The 13,374-nt window shown below is 30.4% G+C and overlaps 1 long non-coding RNA gene across 1 annotated transcript; it reads right to left on the bottom strand.

The window, feature by feature from the left end:
- Positions 1-4,687: 4,687 nt before the first annotated feature.
- Positions 4,688-10,025, bottom strand: LOC137932322 (uncharacterized). Its single transcript, XR_011109080.1, has 3 exons — positions 9,925-10,025; positions 5,661-5,825; positions 4,688-4,991 (listed from the first exon to the last, which is right to left on the bottom strand). It is a non-coding gene; the product is annotated as an uncharacterized lncRNA (long non-coding RNA).
- Positions 10,026-13,374: the final 3,349 nt, after the last annotated feature.

Below are 13,374 nucleotides of genomic sequence, written 5' to 3'. Positions count from 1 at the left end.
CTCATTAATAGTATTTAATTAAAACATTTTTATTACTATTAATAAAATATATTAAGCACTGTAATAACATTGAGCGTAGTTTGTAAAACCAATATTTCAGAAACTTAAATCACTGTAAAATTATATAAACTAGAATTTATATATTTCTTAATTTCTGACTGTTTTATCTGCCATTACTAGGAACACGGGTGAATGGTTAGGTTTTAAAACGGATTGTAACTTTCATTCACTACGCTATGCATTCGCAACAAGTGGTATGTCGACTTAAACTCACACACGTAACCTTGCCACCCTCTTAGCTGTGTAACAACCCACCTCATTTACTCCCCGATTGATTTCATGCTTTTCATATATACATTTTACCTTTATGTTACTATTTTATTACAAAATGGCTTTGTTTTGCTATACCTTTTTTAACTCTTATAGGATTATTGACTAATTTATTATTCCTTTTAATTGAAATCAGCCACAAACTACCTCTTACATGAACACTAGGATAAGTCGAAATACAAAATTCTTTATTCAACATAGAATACATCTCTTATTGACGTCTTATTTATGACAAAAGTCAACCACTTGTTCGAATATTAAATAACCATCATCTGAGAAGAGCAGGCGAAAGAAATTCATCAGGACTATATTTTTTTTTTAAATAATGTTTTATTATATATTTAAATAACATTTATATTGCGTAGAGGCGAACAGATTATTCACAAGGTGTGATGTGTGAACAAAAAATTTTTTTTCAAATCCAGCACGGATACCATTGTAAACGCTCATAGAAAGATTTACTAATTCGATGAAGTCGAATCTCAGGTTGTACTGAAATTTATTTTAGCTACTGGTGCATGTTACACATTATTGAGATTGTGAACGTCCAACTTCCTTTTTATGCATGAATAATAACAAATACACGTGTTGAAAGGCATCAGAATTTTTACAAATCCCACACGGAATTTTGGTAGTACAATAATCTGAATTCTATATGTTATCTTGTATCGCTTTTTAATCAGTAGAATTATATCTCCTATTTGACATTTACATTACGTGGTGCTCAAAAAGGATTACTAATTTTTAATTTGGAGGGTGCGTCGTCGCCTTTTATTTAAAATTAGAGTAAAAATTGTGTAAAACATGACATTCAATTTTCGTTTAAGATTTTGTGTTTTTTTTAAGGCTAAATCTAAGTGATAAGATCTAAATGACAGATGAACATCCTGCTCTTATTTTAATAAAGTAAATAAAATATTTGACACAATTTCAAAATGCAATATCAGAACTCGAAAATCTCAATTGAGCCGCAATCTTTAGCCATTATACTGTGGTAAAAATTTGCTACCATCGAATATGCACTTATAAATAAATATTTACGGTTGGTTTCACCCAAAATAACTTAAATTAAAAATCTAGTTTCTTTGGATTTCTTTTCAAGACAAAATTAAATAAATTTTTACCCTTTGTGAGACCAAATCATATAGATTATTTATATATCGTATATAAAAATTATATATCATTATATATGTATATGCATATATATATATATATTTATATGTCTATCTTTATCATATTTATATAGTTTTAGTTTAGTTAAACATTGTTTTTAAATAAATGTAAAGATTTTATTTAATGTGGATTCCGTTCTTTTCTAATGAAATTTAAACAAACTCCTCTGATTCCATGTGGAAAGTTCTTCCTTCGTTTGTCTTTCTTTCTTACTTTCTTCTACATAGAAAAAATTTATTACTTTTTCTACAACTACCGCCATCTGTGAGGAATATTAAGTAATAAAATGAGAGATTTGTATTTTATTAGTCTTTAATAACATACTGATAAAACTATTGCATAATATGAATAACTGTGTATAGATTATAACTGCGTAATAGCCTATTAAAATTAAAATTATTAATGTTGTATTCGTTATAACTCCATGTAATGTCCATGTTCCATGTTTTTATGTTTTAGTTTTGAGAGAATTGAAACTAAAGGGCCTAAGCGTTGTTTGTACGTAAAAAGTCTTTCAATTTTCTTTTTTTATGCACCGATAATGGTAATGGCGATGTAATCAGAGCAATAATCCGATAGTAAGTAATGCCGTAAGCCTGTCATAAGAGTAGCACCTAATGACAATGTGCATAATAACATTTTGGCATCACGTCTGCACTCTTAATCTTAAAATATATACAAATTGTTATTCTCATTTCTTAAAATCAAATTTATCGTGTAATTTCACTATAATGTATTCGCCAGAAAGTGTTAATACTAGAAAATACACAACTTATTGATTCTCAAGCACAAGGATGTGTTTACACGAAGGAAAAATATCAGTTTATATGTGTCATTTGTAAGAAAAGGACCAATATTTAGCCACTTCCGCACATGCAGTGGTAGTCGTGCAACAAAGTGCACCGCCCGCCAGCCCGCTGATAAATGCGTATACTGCCAAACACAGAGTCTACTACTAGAGCACTAATCAGTGTAAAATAACTCCTGGAGATGCCCCGTGGACGGGTGAAACACGTGTTGAGTTTAACGTTTAACGGTGGCAGTTGTGTAATTCACATTGTTTGCCGCATGCAAGTCGCATTATTTTTTCTTTTTATGTTAATTGTTTCTGTTTACATACCTGTGATTGAAACATGTTGAAGGCATAGAACCAAAAATAATATAATGAAACATAACAGGAAGAAAGCCTGGAATTCCTTTTATTTCTGTAAGAAATTCTGAAAATGTCGTCGAGATGAATTTTCCGATTATGTATTAGAAAAATGATATTCTTATTTAAACAACATATTCAAAGAAATAGCCAGGTATAAACGCATCCTTAGAGTTTGTTACAATTATTGATGCTTGTTAAAATCGCCTTCCCATTATAAAAGTGCAATTTAAAAACCGCTGTTGACACTACGGTGACACGTAAAGGCGATTACATAAAAAGCGTCAAGGAAGATCGTGGAAATTTAACCAGTAGGAGTCCAGTGCGACTCTCTCGTTGCCTCTGCGAATTCATGTTAGATTTCCCGGCGAGAGAAAAAAAGTCATAGCTAAGTAAATACTAGGAAAAGAAACCGATTGCTGAAAATAAAACATGTGAAATCTTTTTCAGGTTTGAAGCAAATTTAATTTCTTAAGTATAAAATAACAAAGAAAATTTCTCTCTCGTAATAAAACAAATTTGTGTGTTTACTAAATGTTATTTATTTATTTCTAGTTTATGTACGCACTTAAATTTATATATTAAAACAGGTTTAATTTTTGTACTGAAATCTTTTGAAAATTAATTAAAAGTACTACGAATTTCTCAGTCACAATGTTGCAATGGTGGAGTACCGACGTAGCATTTTAAAAGTAATGATTTTTTTGTAACTGCCCGTTGACACTTTTGTTCACAGTTATAGTCGACAGATAAGTGATAGATCGACTGTAAATTTAATGTACCATTTAACGTATCTGTTTTGGCTATAAACACTCTACGGTTAGGGCCCCATCGATCTTCAAGAACTCTCAAAAGCAGAAGTTGGTTGAATTGGAGCAACCGGGCTCATTTTCATTCAATCAAAACTGCTGTTACTGGCTGAATCATCAAAAATCATAACATTAACCTAATGTAACTGTTTGATGTGCCTGATCCATGAATGGGATAGTTGAACTTTTTTTGTCAAACCTGCGAGCTTTATCCATTGTATTCATCACACATGTGGTTCAGGATGGTGCCACTACACGCACACACGGCCAGAGCTTCGACGAATTTGCTTCGGAAAGCTTTTCCTAAAGAACCGATCAGTCGCTTTGGGGATATTCCCCAGGTGACCCGACTAACTCCAATGGTTTTTTTTAAGTTGCTACTCCAAAGAGAGAGTTTACAATAACTATTCCTGTACTCTTATGAATTTTAAAGATGATATTCTTTTAAGAAATCAACTTAATTAAACCAAGTATGTATAAGCAACATGTAACGCAGAAAACAAGGCTTCGTTTTGAATTTGTTTTTAAAAATATTATCCGCATTTCTAATCTATCGTTTATTGCTTTAGTTAAAAGTATGTAGCAAATATCTTTTAAAACACAGATCTGCCACCAGACACCCTGTAAGTACATTCTTTAAGATTTTCAGTAAAATAGGTGTCTACAATTCCAAAAATATTTTTCAATATGCGAGATTTTTCTTATTAATTTTTTAATAAGTAAAATGAATTTGTTTGCACTTTATCAAATGTTATTATACGATAACGATTAATTTTAAAGATTATATCTTCTATACCGCATTTGTCACGGAATCACGCTTTTTATCAATCACATATAAATTACTTTATCAGTTATATATGAAAACGTGATTGTAAGCGTTTTAACCGTGTAGTTATAATTTCTTATATTTCGCATAGTAAAGAATTAAAAAAAATCTTCGAAAATGTCGATAGAAGTAAATAGAAATGCTTCGTTGAAAAGATATTTCCGACCTCAAGGTGGATCGATCTTTTTACTTTACATCGATATTTATTAAATATATTTAACAGATTTTTCTTTTTTAAAATAATAAACAAAAACGTCTTGTACTATTTTCAATAAATCAAAATATAAACAAACGATTTTTTGATTTCAATGCTATGTAGGAATTTTAAATTGATCACATTCACGCTACTTATCTGTCAATTTCGTTGGAAGGCCAAGATAAATAAGTAATATCATATCATATTTTTAAACAATATATTCGATCATTTTAATTACCATAGGTGCGATGTTTTTTTCATTACGTAACAAGTTCATAACATATAAACATTTCAATATTTTAGCGGGTACAAGGAGATAGGATTGCGGGCACACTATTATTGTTTTATATAGGGTGTGTTTTTTAAATACTAGTTTAGGGTCTGTCGAGAACCGATACTGACGCGTTCTAAAGCGTGATACAGAAGTACTTGCGGGACTATGCTGCCGCGAACTTCTCGTGGTTGAATTATTGATGGCGCTAAAGATTGTCTAGTAGTAGCTATTTCCTGAAATAAAATATGATTCATTAATATTTATTTGTTATTATTTAACTTTTTAAAAACTGTAAAATCGAACAAAAATTTAAATGCTATAAATTGACGATATTACATCAGGAATTCCATACTAAGCGTCAATAATACTGCTTATAAGCAAGTTTCCAGATGGTACGAAAGCAATAGCGTCCTCTGTGTAAAACCTCCCATAGACATTTTTGGTGGAAGCCTATTCCTTGCAGTGGCTATTTATGTCCTGAACCGACGATCTATCTACTGAAATTGACGCTTTATGACATAAAAAATCGACTTTTAATATTAATTGTCTGCTTAAAACTGCATTACTTTACTTTATACATTTTTATAAACATCTTAAACATAAAATTAATCTTTTACGTTTTCGAAATTATTTCAAAAGATTGACAATTTTATAAAACCTTTTTTATTATTTATCATCTTGACTAGATTAGGAATTTCTTTCATTAAGAATAATGCAGATCACTATGACGTAAACTACTAATATATAAAGTACGTTTAACATAAAATTACGTCTTGAATTTGCACACTATAAGGTTTGACACATTGAATTGACACGTCTCAGGTAAACTCGAATACGATATTACACGACATAATTAATGTGAAAGAACAAGTCAAATGGAAATTAAATAAATATGTACTGACCTTGCTACGTTTAAGGGTAAACGTGATAGCCAAAACGATGAAAACTACATTCAAAGCTAAAACCACAATCGCTACAATAAGAAATGCGTTATGTAATACCATTGTATACAATTAACAAAAATCACATAATATACTCGTTCAACGTTCACGCGTACTAACTCGAAACTGAAAAAAAAACAAATAAATGTATTGAAATTAATTTTTATCGTGTCTAAGCTCCGATAAATGGTTACACAATATGCATATCTTCATTGTTCATTATGTATCCTTGAATTAACATTTAATCGAAATCTTAATTTACGGTTATTAATTAAATTGAGTGGTTTGCGCTTGCTTTTACATTCCTATTGTTAACAACAATGCTAAACATTTTTCGCTCGAATTTTTTCTTCATTTATGACCATTTGCACCATTCTAGAAATAGGAAAATTCCCTAATTTAATTCTCTTACATCATCCTTTTTTAAAATTAATTGATTAGAACTTAAAGTTCTATTTAATACAAATTCCTCATTATCAACGTTACAGCCCTTGGACCTCTCCTACTGGATATAGGCCTTACAGATAGACTTAAAATAGCACTGATTGGAAGAGCATCTAGTGTTTTCCGACAACCTTAAGAATGTCGTCTGTCTACCTTGTAGGTAGATGTTCTACGTTACGGTTGCTGGCACCAGCTGCCCTTTGTTCTGTGTGCTATGTGGCTTGCTCAAACGTAAAAGGGATAACTGTTTTTGCCCTAGGGGATGGCGCGCCTTCGGTGTACCTACTAACAAATCTCTGTAATATATCTAGTATGTAACCTAATACAATGAAATTAAAAAATAACTCAAAATCTGTCCTTCTATAGTACTTGAGATTGCGATAAACAATTTCAATTGGGCTGGTACAGATTGCTTGTTAACCCAATATGATATGATAGACGAGCGCTTAGATTATTTTATCTTAGTAACCAAGTGGTGGCATCAAATAATTAATGTATAATAAATTTTGCACACCGTAAATACCAAATATAAGATATAATAAAAACGAAGAAATAACTAATTTTTAAAATAACTGGTATGTTTTTACAAACTAAAGTAATGAAATTATAAAAGGAGGATACTTGATCGTAAGTGATGAATCTGGCTGTTACAATAAACCGGTATCTCGACTTATGAAAACAAAAAACCTGACTTAAATTTCTTCACGTGTACGCACTTGGAGGAAAGTTATGTTGTAGTTGCACCAACTGACACCCTTACTACCTTTGTCGTCGCGGCCCTGACAGCACCCGCCGCCTACGCAGATGTCTGGGGGGAACAAAATCACCCCCTCCATTTTCAGAGCAATATGCGTCGTAACAAGAAGGTTTTTCACAGATTTCCAACACACCATCTTTTATGTTGCAAATAAGATAGTAAATCTCATCAAGTTTGTGTGTGGATCAACTTTTTGGGGGTAAAACAAACACAAATAACTATTTACTTAGTCACCGCTTGACAAAGAAACCATGCCGTAAAAATTTCTCTAAATGTTGAAAATTACAGCGCTATATTTCGTGTTAATGTACGCTTCGTAATAACTACACAATTGGAGATAAAATCAATTTTGTTGCTTCCTTTCTTAATTTTTTTAAATACACCATCACCCGTGAGTTTTTCAGCCGTGTTCATTGCTAGATATAGGGCCTCTACCATAGATTTCCATAAGGACCTGCATTCAGCGTCCTCCACCGCGCTTACGAACCTTGAGGCCCTGCCATTTTTTTGCACGCTATGTAGTCTGCCCACTGTCGCTTCTAATTGCCAATCCGCTAGCCTATGTCGGTATATTTCATTCGTCTAAGAATCTCATTCTTAAATCAATCTAAAATTTTTGATGTTTCTAAGGCTTTGGGAACTTTGATTCGGATTTTTTTGAAAATTAAGTGACCGAAATATAATAACAGGAAAATTGGTTCTAAACTACAGTTAAGTGAAACACTAAAAAACACAATTGCACCACCTGAAGATGATCAAAAGATACGTAGTAGTTTTTAGGTGTTTATGAAGATTTTATAAGAGGTTTATCTTTCCGGGATGGCGGGACTATGTTGATCTGTCTTGTAAGATTGTCAAACCTCTGCTTAGAGCACTATGACCACAGTCACCTTTACAAAGGCCTCTATCGGACTCAAAGCCGTAAAGATGGTTCTAGATGAGACATTATGATGTTCCAATTCCAATTAAATGGGATCATGATTTATCGTAGACGCGAGTTCACAATTTTATTGTAAAAAATGGATAAGAAAACAATAATATTAGTTATATTATATTCGCTGAACAGAGTTAATGTAGCGCTCTCTCACCAACACGTTTCTTAACAATTGAAAAGGACAGATGATTGCAGTGAGTGTATATTTTAGTTAGTACAATAGTTAGTTAAATAGAAATTTATAAATTTGAATTTATTAAAGGTATATCATACAAAAACCAGTGTGGATACCGAGTCTTCACGACTTTCTACAGCGAAGTAGCCCTTTGTTAATATGATTATCACATTTTTTAATAATCAGAGGACTTGTAAATAATTATACCAAGTTAAAGCCGGATTTGATTCCACCGCTTTCAAACATATTATTTTACGTTTATCAGTCTAATTACTTTTATTAGCAACGTCTTTCAATCATTGTCAAGTGGAGTGATTACCGTCTCTTTTTATATATATTTCTTAAAAAATCATGCGGAGATTAAGATTATTCACAATTCAAGAGCTAACACTTATCATAGTGGTTGAAATGTTAGGCTCAAAGTTCTTAAATAATCACCATCGATTTGAAAAACTAAACGTGATTCTAATGACAGACTAAGGTTAGGTCCTATCATTCTATAGAACTTAAGAAGTTGCCGTACCTAACAGTCAATTGTAATAAATAATGTAACAGCCCGAGCTGAAATTCTTAACGGAGCGCTCGATTTATAACTAATTATAGTAGCAAAGATGTATCAACAACGCCTTTAGAACATTGTCACCTAAAACCCGCTTTTAACGGCGTTAATCCATGACAAAACACAGTGATGCTTACGCAGTAATATTTTGGGCCAGTACTAGACATTATATTTAAATTCATATTTGATAATGTTCGATTCTTTTAACTTCTACGTCTTTAATTACATCGTTTGAACGCGGGACAAACAAGCATTAAAATTTTTTCATAGCTCCCTAATGTAGTGTCACGTAGATCAGTCGGTGTTGCATAAATACTATTAAAATATGTATATCAATTTCGATGTTTTGAATGCCTCTATTCGAATATCGAAGAAAGACTCGAGTCTGCCTCCTACCAACATCGTATACGGATTCTCTGATCTGTGAAAACCGCCTTGTAATATGGGAGCACATAGAATATGCGGAACCATCTTGATATGTCAAACGACCTCACGTTAAAACACAATCCCGTTTAAAAAATATTTTGTAATAAGACCTAGATAATTCCAAACAAACTATTTATAATATACATATAAAATTAGTTTCCTTTGAAAACAAAAAATACAAGCTTTAATTAAGACGCAGACGAAAATAAATAGGCGTTACAGTACACGTGCGAATAGATAAATTACTTAATCTGTACAAATACAGAGTATTGATAAAAGTACTTTCCTATTATATTTTAATTTTTTTATGTATTAGCCGGGAATTACTGACCAGATATACGACTGTCATTTATTAGATTTTAAATTATACATATAAGTATAAATACAATTGGAGACACATGACTCGGTTATTGATGTATCTGGAATGGAATGAAACTTCTAAGAAATACATTATATGATCGCACCTTGAATACTTCAAAGGATTCAAAACTTTCAGAACATAGTAATAAAAATAACAGCGACATTATTCCACAAAAATATAGTATTATTTCATTAGGAAGAAACAGATTTATGTTAATTACATTTAATATAGATTAATAGAACTAATTTATAAGTAAATGTATATTTACATCCCTTACGTCTAATACGTATTCAACATATAAAAAACATAAATAATAAGGTTCTTTATTTATTGACGAATATTGATTAGCATGGAAAATAAATCAACAACAACGCTAATGTGTTCTAATTTAACATATTAAGTTTGATCATAACGTGTTGTTTCGCCATAAAATAAACTACAAAATAAAGTCTTAATTGCTGCATCTAAGGACGATGTTCATATGTACATTGCTAAAAAGAACATAATATGCAAAACAAAAAGAATTAAATGATATAATATATATAGGTGGATAAATTTAAAAAGCGCACCTGTTCAAATGTTGTGAAAATGTGTCGGGGAAAACGTAGCAATGTGGCATATACAAACTGCCTTGCAGACAATGAGCGAATGTCATTACGGGGCCACGCGGGCGCTGCTTAGCGCAATCGAATTCAACTCAACGGCAATGATGGATGACTTACGAAAGTAACAGACAGGAATAACAATAAGCTTAACTTATCTTATTTTGATAATATTTAGCTGCCGAAGAAGTATTATTATATATATGTTTATATCACTGCGTTCAAAAGTGATTATATTTCAGTGTCGCTTCTAGTGATTTGAAGCTATATAATATACATATACAATTTATAACGTTTATTGTGATAACTTTTATTCATAGATCGAGGTAAAAATATGTACTTAGATGTTTTTTTTTTTGGAAAGTGTTGAAATATTGAATATGTTTTATAAGCTACTAGCTGTCTCCCACTCGCTTCGTTTGGGGTAAAATACGTAGAGAGAACAGATTTTGGCCCAGTTTTATGCCTATAAAATCTATATTTCAAATTAGGCATTTTTTAATGAACACTTCAACCCCGGGTTGAGTTTTGTAAAATACATTGTTAGCTGACTTTCAAGTTTCTAAGCGTTAAGTTTATTGAGATATCACGTTGAGCAAGTATATAGATTAAATCTCATAAATATATATAATGAGATTCCACTATCTCTTTCTTTTGCTTGAATTTAAATAGCTACTGAAAACATCGTTGAAATCTTTGTAAATCTATTGATTATTAATATTTAATCATTATTAACATAATTTGGGAACACTTTCGTCGATTAATTTGGGATTTTCGTAATTTTTACACTCAAACATACACGAACACATATTTTTTCACATATAAAAGTTCACACATGGAAGGGTCGTATAAAAATATTTTTAACAAAAATATCTACTGTTATAATCACTTATATATTTATCAAAAAGTATGATAAAATAAAAATCAATCCTATCACCACAATCAAATGGTATAAGATACACGCAAGGATTAAAAACAATTTACTGACAGTCCCTTTTAAAGAACATAAACGTGTTTTGAAACGAATTTTAGTAAAATCGCCGCTTCTAATAGAGTTTATTGATTTGATTAGTGGAGAAGGCGGTTTCAATAAAAAAATCAACATAGCCAGTTAGGCCGTTCTTATAAGTCGTACTCGTGTAGTTCTGCATTCAACACTGTGTTTCATTTATTAAATCTACACAAGAAAATAGCCACTATGACGTATGCATTTATAATTGTGGTGTCAATAGCTGTTACTTTAAAGTTGTTGTTCCTGAGTTTTTCGTTGTACGTGACTTTGAATAACCGAGAACCTAAAATACAGGTGAGTGTTTGACTCTCTGTTTCTCTTTACGGATTGATTATTATGCATAGAGCTCTGTTAAATCCTGTGTTATTATCAACAATATGGTATAAATAGATAAATTTTGTTTTGTAATAAACGATATTACTATGTAATAGGACACAAATTATTATTTGAATATTTGTAAGCAAAAAAAGAATTTATAAAATATTGTCATAATCGTTTTGTAGTCTTTATAACTTTTAAAAACGGAAAAAATACTTTGTGTTCTATTTGTTCAACATTTATACTGAGACTAAATTTAGTGTATAAAGTCTACATTTTAATAAATACACATACTAAATGATATTATTATTGTTACAGAAAGAAGTAAAGACGAAGAATGATAACACATGCATGGCGTTGAAGTGGAAACAAGTTTCGCAAGTTTTTTTGTTCAAAACGTTACGTGGCAAGAACAACACAAATGTTAAATTGGGTACATGATTACGTCGGAATATAGAATACACGTTATTGCACTATTTATTAATTGACTTTGAAATTTAGTAGTCTTTTATATTTTAAGGTAGAAAATATTTTTGTAAATATATACATCCTTTTGTAGTTAAAATAATATATTATACAAATTTATTTTTTTAATTATACTTTTAAATTAGATATAAAGATATTTTATTACAATCAGAATTGAGCGCTTCACATTTTACTAAAAGAATTTGAAATTCGAAACCGGATGCGATTTAAGTTTAAATAGTTCCCAGTTTAAATTAAGAATTATTTGGCTTACTTAACAGTGGACCAAAATTACATACCAAAAGGTGTAAGACAGAAATAAAGTTTCGGAGACATGTAAAATTAAGGAACCCTCAAGGCGAACTATGCAAGAATACCATTCACTAACGGTGCGACCACAAATATGATTAGTTTACTTTATATCAATTCTTTCACAGATTATTTTGATTGGGTGTACCCAGATATGTAGTATAATTTTTACATTTATTTAATACAATGCACTGAACTGTATACGGTGATATTTGAACAGTATTATTAATTTTATTTCAATATAAAATACTACGATTCACGGACACTTCCGTTCCATGAACTCAGCCCGGATGTAGCTGTAAAAGCCTCCGATGATAATAGCTGGGAAACTAAATTTTCGTTTCTATAAAAATAACTGTTTTAAAAAAAATTGTGAAGTTAAATCGACTGATACCCAATACGAAAAATATAAAAGCTATATTAAATATTTAACAAGGAAATGTTAATTAACTCTAAACTCGTAATACACAATGATACAATAATACACTTGCGTGCTTAGATGTCTTAAAACATTATAAAAGATAAGTTCGACAGGATTTCATAAAAATGTGTCAAGATAATTATCATATTAATAAGGATTGGTGCAAAACATAATTTCTTCTATTACCTCATAAGTAGTATGAGTAAAATTCGCAAAACCAGACCGTCGAACCATTTAATTTTTATTTTTAAAATAAAAGAGCTCTTAAAATAATAGTAACTTTGATGAAAAATGTGCTACGAATATGGGTAATGAGTGGTCTCAAGTTAATTTCAATTATTAAAATGTAGTGATAAGGGCACTAAAGGATACATGATGAAATGGATTGATTATTTTTTATCTGTAAGAAAAATCCGATATCTATTTTTTTGTTCCAAAAACATTTTATCTTTATCGTTATTACCAGTTTTAAAACATTTATTTAAAATTTTCGTACTAATATTACGAAAATAGTAAACAATACTGTTATTAATAATAGTATTTTTTATATTTTTTTATTGTAAAAAAATACTATTATTATTAATTTTCTTAGTTTGGTGTAGCTTTAAGAATAATACATGACAAATGGGTTATATACATGTTTCATTTAATCTTATACCATTAAAGGTTAGTAATAATTTACATTTGCATTTTTTTTTAATTTAAGAACTTGATATAATAATTTACACAAATAATATTACAATTAGTGCTCCGTATCTATGAAATAGTGTTTTTAATATGATACCAAAATTCACAACTATCAGGTACTAAAAAAATTATTTTGTACCTCATAAAAACTATAAGTTAGAGCATATAGAGTAAGTACTTTTCAGATTTCACTTTTCTGTTTATA

Source organism: Battus philenor, unplaced genomic scaffold (genome assembly GCF_028537555.1).
Source record: "Battus philenor isolate CCGP_79_NKW_IND1 unplaced genomic scaffold, ilBatPhil1.0.hap1 SCAF_9, whole genome shotgun sequence".
Taxonomy (NCBI): domain Eukaryota; kingdom Metazoa; phylum Arthropoda; class Insecta; order Lepidoptera; family Papilionidae; genus Battus; species Battus philenor.
This window is presented reverse-complemented; position numbering and strand designations above follow the sequence as displayed.